The sequence below is a fragment of the Leptonychotes weddellii genome, chromosome X, assembly GCF_054177405.1.
Source record: "Leptonychotes weddellii isolate Sample4059 chromosome X, ASM5417740v2, whole genome shotgun sequence".
NCBI classification, from domain to species: Eukaryota; Metazoa; Chordata; class Mammalia; order Carnivora; family Phocidae; genus Leptonychotes; species Leptonychotes weddellii.
In genome coordinates, this window is record NC_138385.1 from 67760172 (window position 1) to 67766171 (window position 6000).

Below are 6000 nucleotides of genomic sequence, written 5' to 3' on the forward strand. Positions count from 1 at the left end.
GAGATATAAGAAAGTCACTAGTTTAAGTGAGAGCTAGAATCAGTTTCAAGCTATAAAGAAGTTATTCTAAAGGAGAGAGACTTGTAGTAGAGAATGATGATGGGTATGATTTATTACAGGCCTACTGTGTGCCAAGTACTCCCTAAGTAGTAATTCTAATCATCCCTCCGATTCTGCAAGGCAGTCATTACCATCACCATTTTTACAGTTAAGAACTGTAAAGCTCGGAGAGATTAAGTATCCTGCCAAGGTCACAGAGCCCGAAAGCAGCAGGGATGTCTGACTGCATAAGCCCAGGCTCTTTCAACTGTACAAAGAGGTCTATAAAGTAAGCACTCCCACCATAAAGATAAAGAAAACAGGCTGTGCTGGTTCTAATGGAACTGGAATGGAATGGCAAGCACAAATCAGAGAAGCTAGATAATTAGTAATAATTTATGGCACCTGTAGTATGTGCCACACTTTATACCAGAAATTTTTCATATACAGAATCTTCGCTAACCTTCCCAAGGTTGATAGGTGTTCTTACTCCTGTTGGACAGATAAGGAAACTGATGCTCAGAGAGTCAGCAGATATATCCATGGTTTCAGTGGTGGTAAGTGAAAGATATGTGATGGAGGCCATGCTGCCTCCAATTAAGGGACAATCAGGATGGCATTGGAATTGTTAACAAATCTATAAATCAGCATATTAGAATTTTACAGTCTATTATGGGCCTGGCTCAGCTTCGGGTTATCTGAAACCTAATAAACCTGTAAATCAGACTTAGGTTTTATCTCCATTTGTCTACACTTGAACACTAAGTAATGATTACTCTTATAGTCTTGTCTTCTTTATGATCGGTGTTAGTTAAGTACTGTATTTTTCTAATTCCACCCACAGCAACATGTTTCTAGAGACCAAAAATTGCTTAACCCACAGAACCTGGGTTCTGATTGGAACCTATTCCATGTCCCAGTCACAGAATTTTTTCCATTGTGGGTTTTCTGATGTCAGACAAGATGGGATTTCCAACTGAAGGCCTTTTCACACTCACTGCATTCATAGGAGTTCTCTTCACTGTGACTTCGATGATGGTGAATAAGGTGAGATATCCGCACAAAGGCTTCATCACGTGTGGTTGCGCTCATAGGACTTTTCCCCATTATGGATATTCTAATGGTCACTAAGAGAAGATCTCCACCTTAATTTTCTTTTTCCACCTGGGCTACACAAATAGGGTTTTTCACCACTGTAAACTCGGTTTTGTTCCATAAGGTATGAACTCTGGCCAAAAGCTTTTCCATATTCATTACGCTCAGATGGTATTTCTCTACTATGACTTTCCTGATGCTGAATAAGATGTGAGCTCCAAATAAATGCTATTCCACATACATTACACTTAAAAGGCTTTCCTCACTATGAATTTCCTATTAAGAGATGACCTCTGACTGAAGGCTTTCTCATATTCATTACACTATAAGGTTTTTCCCCATATGAGAGCTCTGACGTCTAATAAGATGTGAACTACTGCTGAAAGTTTATCACATTCATTGCATTCAGAAGGTTTCTCTCTATGCAGACCTTTCATGTGTCTTATACGCTCTGCATTGGGCTCAAAACTAGGATCGTATGAATCATAAAATGGGGCTTTATCACGAATAAGGATTTTCCTCTGATGACACAGAGTTTGCCCTCACATCAGAGCTCCTGTCACATTCAAACAATTCATAGTTCATCTCATTGTGGGGCTTAGTCCATCGGCCATTATTCTGAAACTGTAATCTCTGGAAGGAATGGGTGCCAGTCTTTCCCACGCTGAGTTTCCCTGGGATCTCTCTGAAGTGACTCACTTCTTCAAAGGCAGGGTCCTGAAGAAGGGCCCACGGAATTCTGGCCAACAAAATCCACTTGGGTTTAGCCTCTTCAGGTACTTTTCGGTCATTTTTCTTTTACGATTTTTATTTATTTATTTGAGAGGAAGTGATGGCTAGAGAGATCACAGAGGAAGAAGGAGAAGCAGACTCACCACCGAGGAGGGAGCCTAATGCGGGGCTCGATCCCAGGACCCTGAGATCATGACCTGAGCCGAAGGCAGACGCTTAACCTACCGAGCCACCCAGGCGTTCCAGGCACTTTTTGGTTCAAAAGAAGATTCTATTATGTCCATTGGGGTTTGTCAACTGAAATGATAAAAATAAAATTAAAAAGTATCAACTGTTTTCTGTATTGAGAATAAATCAATTGCCAGTCTGAAATCCTGGAGAAAGGATTACCAAATTCAAACAAATGCTCATTTGCCATCATATTAAAGGACAGGATGAGCAAACTGAAAAACAGGATTCTGCCCCTGCCACCACACCAGGCACACACACACACACACACACTAGATATGCCGGGGTTTTTTGTTTTTTTTTTTTAAAGATTTTATTTATTTATCTGACAGAGAGACACAGCGAGAGAGGGAACACAAGCAGGGGGAGTGGGAGAGGGAGAAGCAGGCTTCCCGCGGAGCAGGGAGCCCGATGCGGGGCTCGATCCCAGGACCCTGAGATCATGACCCGAGCCGAAGGCAGTCGTTTAACGACTGAGCCACCCAGGTGCCCCTAGATATGCCGTTTTAAAATTCCCCATATACTATCATATATTTCACAGTGAGCCAAGAAGAATGATTCCGTTTCATAAATCAGGAATCAGAGACTAAAAACAGAATGTCACACTCATATGGCTAGTAATAAATCTTGGAATAGATATCATATTTTGAGAACTGTTACTTTTTTGCACAACACGCACACCAATTTGTATTTGAATTTGTATAGAATTTCCTACTATAGCTATAATACTTGGAAAACTATGTAAAAGATTTGAAACCTGCGAGAATTTTGAAAAGAGAGAGAAGACAATAAAGCAAGAGTATTTGTGTTTCTGCAGTGCAGCAAGAATAAAGAAGCAAAACTGAATCTTACTCAGCCTTGAGAGTGCATTCCAGTCTGCTAGAGAGAAGGGAGTTAATACTGTAGGTGAAGGAAATGATGGAGCCTGGGCAGAGTGTCCTGTACAGTCTAGACAATAGAATTTTCCTGGGTAAGCTTACAGCCTTACAGTCTTGGTTTAGAAAGAAGATTTAGACAACATCTCAGATCATGCATAGTATGTTTCCTCTTAGACATCTCAAACTATGTATTGAAGTTAACCCCAAAGCTTTTATCCATCTAGTGCATTTAAGTTACTCTGAGTTAGACTGCACTAGGAGGAAGGAGGAACTAATACATGGAGTTACAAGTATGTATCAGTCAGGGTCACAGCAGGAAACAGATAACACTCAAACTGGGTAACTTCAGGAGAATTTAATAAAGGAACTAATGAGGTGCGGGCAGGGGTATAAGGAAAACAAAAAGGATAATCAGCCTCCCCAGGCTAGTAACTGCAGGGTGATTTTGCAACTCCAGGCCCGAAGGAGTGAGGGGAAAGAACTTTAACATATATCCCAAGCTCAAGAGACCTAAGTATAGAGGGACACTATCCAGAAGCTGACACCTTCATTTGAGGGATGTAGCCAGCCAATGATGAGCCTACAGAGAGGGAGCTCAGTGGCATAAATGTCACAACATCACTCTCCTACCCTTTGACCTGACAGGGCTTCCCACTGGACAGGCTCATTCAGAAGCCAGAGGGCAAAGTCAACTCCTGGGGCAAACAGCAGGGTGCAGAAGACTACGAAATGGAACTGGAGACACAAATGAAAGACATACAGCAGAGGATGTTTAGATAGTTGGATAAATTTACCTAGTTTCCTCCAGGTAAGAACTGGACCATATAATCGAGTGATTTAACCTTTTTCACCATCTCCGAAATCAACCCACTTCTGTGAACCTTTGACAATATTTAAAACAAGATTCTCAGAGTAGAGCTTAAATACCGGAAGTTAAGGAGGAAGGAAGCAGGAACTGGGAAAACATTCCATTTATTATGGTGAAACAATACAAAATATTTAGAAATAAATTTGACAAGAGAAGCAGAATTATATGAAGAAAACCATAAAATCTCTTGGAAAGACAGAAAACAAAATCTGAGCAATTAGAGAGACAAACTATGTTCTTGGATGAGAAGATTTCATTAATATCATAAAACTAGAATATAATTAATTCAATATTAACTAGAATGCACAGGATTTCTTATTTTGGAATTGTATAAAATAATCTAAAGTTTATTTGGAAAAATAAATGACCAAGAGTAGGCAAAGGTTACTATGAAAAGGAATAGTGAGGGGTCCTGCCTTAGTGGATACCAACATGCTATAATGCCAATATAATTACATATGTGTATATATAATTTAATTTAAAATGAAGGTGGTAATTAAATTTACATATAATTGACTGTTAATAACATTGAACTGCTATCTTATAGCACGTACCCTACAGTACATCACAGAATCCAGATGAATTCGAGTTAAATATAGGAAAAACAATATGAACGTTGCAAGAAAAGCTAGGAAGCTAGATGTACGATATAGGAGTCAGAGAAATCACCTCCACTGGAAACTCTGAAGGTTCAAAAAAATTAAAGACTGACATTTGACTATATACAAATTAAAATTTTTTGAATGACAAAACATATCATCGATACACAAACAAACAACAAATCAGGAAATATATTTTAATAGAGATGACAAGGCTTTAATATCCAAACTATATAGAAAGTAGTCTGACAAACTGACTAGAAGAAAGACAACCTAACTTAAAGAAAATGGGGGGGCGCCTGGGTGGCTCAGTTGGTTAAGCGACTGCCTTCGGCTCAGGTCATGATCCTGGAGTCCCGGGATCGAGTCCCACGTCGGGCTCCCTGATCAGCAGGGAGTCTGCTTCTCTCTCTGACCCTCCCCCCTCTCATGCTCTCTATCTCATTCTCTCTCTCAAATAAATAAATAAAATCTTTAAAAAAAAATTTTTTTTTAAAAAGAAAATGGGAAAAGGATAAGAATCAAGAATTCCCAGAGTAGCCAATCTAAATTGCCAATAAATTAATAAACATGGGCAGAGGGAGCTAAAATTCTATGATAGTGAGATAAATGCAAATTAGAGAAATAGTGAGATTTTTAGTTTGCATACATGAGATTGTTAAACATTAAGCGTTATAATTCTAATTATTGGTAAGGATGCAGGGAAAAGGTTATTCGTATACATTGGGGGGAAGAATCTCAAGTCTTAAGACTTTTGGAACTTAAGAGCCCAAACTCGTAAAACCATGTATTAAAACCACACACACACACACACACACATCTTGTACTCAGTAACCCAACTCCCGGATATCTATTCCATAGAAATATAAGCACAAGTATATAACATCATATGTCTGAGGATGTTTATAGTAATACTGGAAACAAAATGAAAGGCTCATCAAAACAAGAAGGGTAAATAAACTATAATATACCTACACCACAAATATTATACAACCATTTAAAACAATGAATTAGAACAACACAAGTTGACTTGGAGACATTTACACAAGGTTATCATTACATATAACATACAAGATACAGAAAAGTATGATTAATATGATACTATTTTGGTAGCAACAACCAAAAAACTGTGTATTTGTTTACACATACATGCATGTGTATTTCTACTGTAATGGATTATAAGAGTGCAGAAAAATACAGAAGGATACACATTAGATGGTTAAAATGGGTTAATGAGGGGCTTCTTTTGAGAAAGGAAGGAGGTGGAAATTCAAGCCCAAAGTAAGGAAAAGAGTAGACTGCACTAAAAAGGGGGGGCATGTATATATAACCACATTTATGTTGTCCTGTGTGGATATGTGGATATATTACAAATAATAAAAAAAAATTAAAGCAGAACTATGACATGGTGCAGCCACTCTGGAAAACAGTATGGAGGTTCCTCAAAAAGTTGAAAATAGAGCTACCATACGATCCAGCAATTGCACTACTGGGTATTTACCCCAAAGATACAAATGTAGGGATCTGAAGGGGTATGTGCACCCCGATGTTTATAGCAGCA

At 38.7% G+C, this 6000-nt stretch overlaps 1 long non-coding RNA gene across 3 annotated transcripts in view; it reads right to left on the minus strand.

Annotated features, from left to right (window-relative positions):
- The window catches only part of LOC115939253 (uncharacterized), a 48577-nt gene that overhangs the window by 22884 nt on the left and 19693 nt on the right, over positions 1-6000 (minus strand). For 2 of the 3 annotated variants that reach the window (XR_014141332.1, XR_014141330.1), the window contains exon 4: positions 2092-2163. The exons of the other annotated variant lie outside the window; for it this stretch is intronic. This is a non-coding gene — a long non-coding RNA (uncharacterized LOC115939253). The remainder of the gene's footprint in view (positions 1-2091; positions 2164-6000) is intronic. 3 annotated transcript variants of the gene reach the window in all.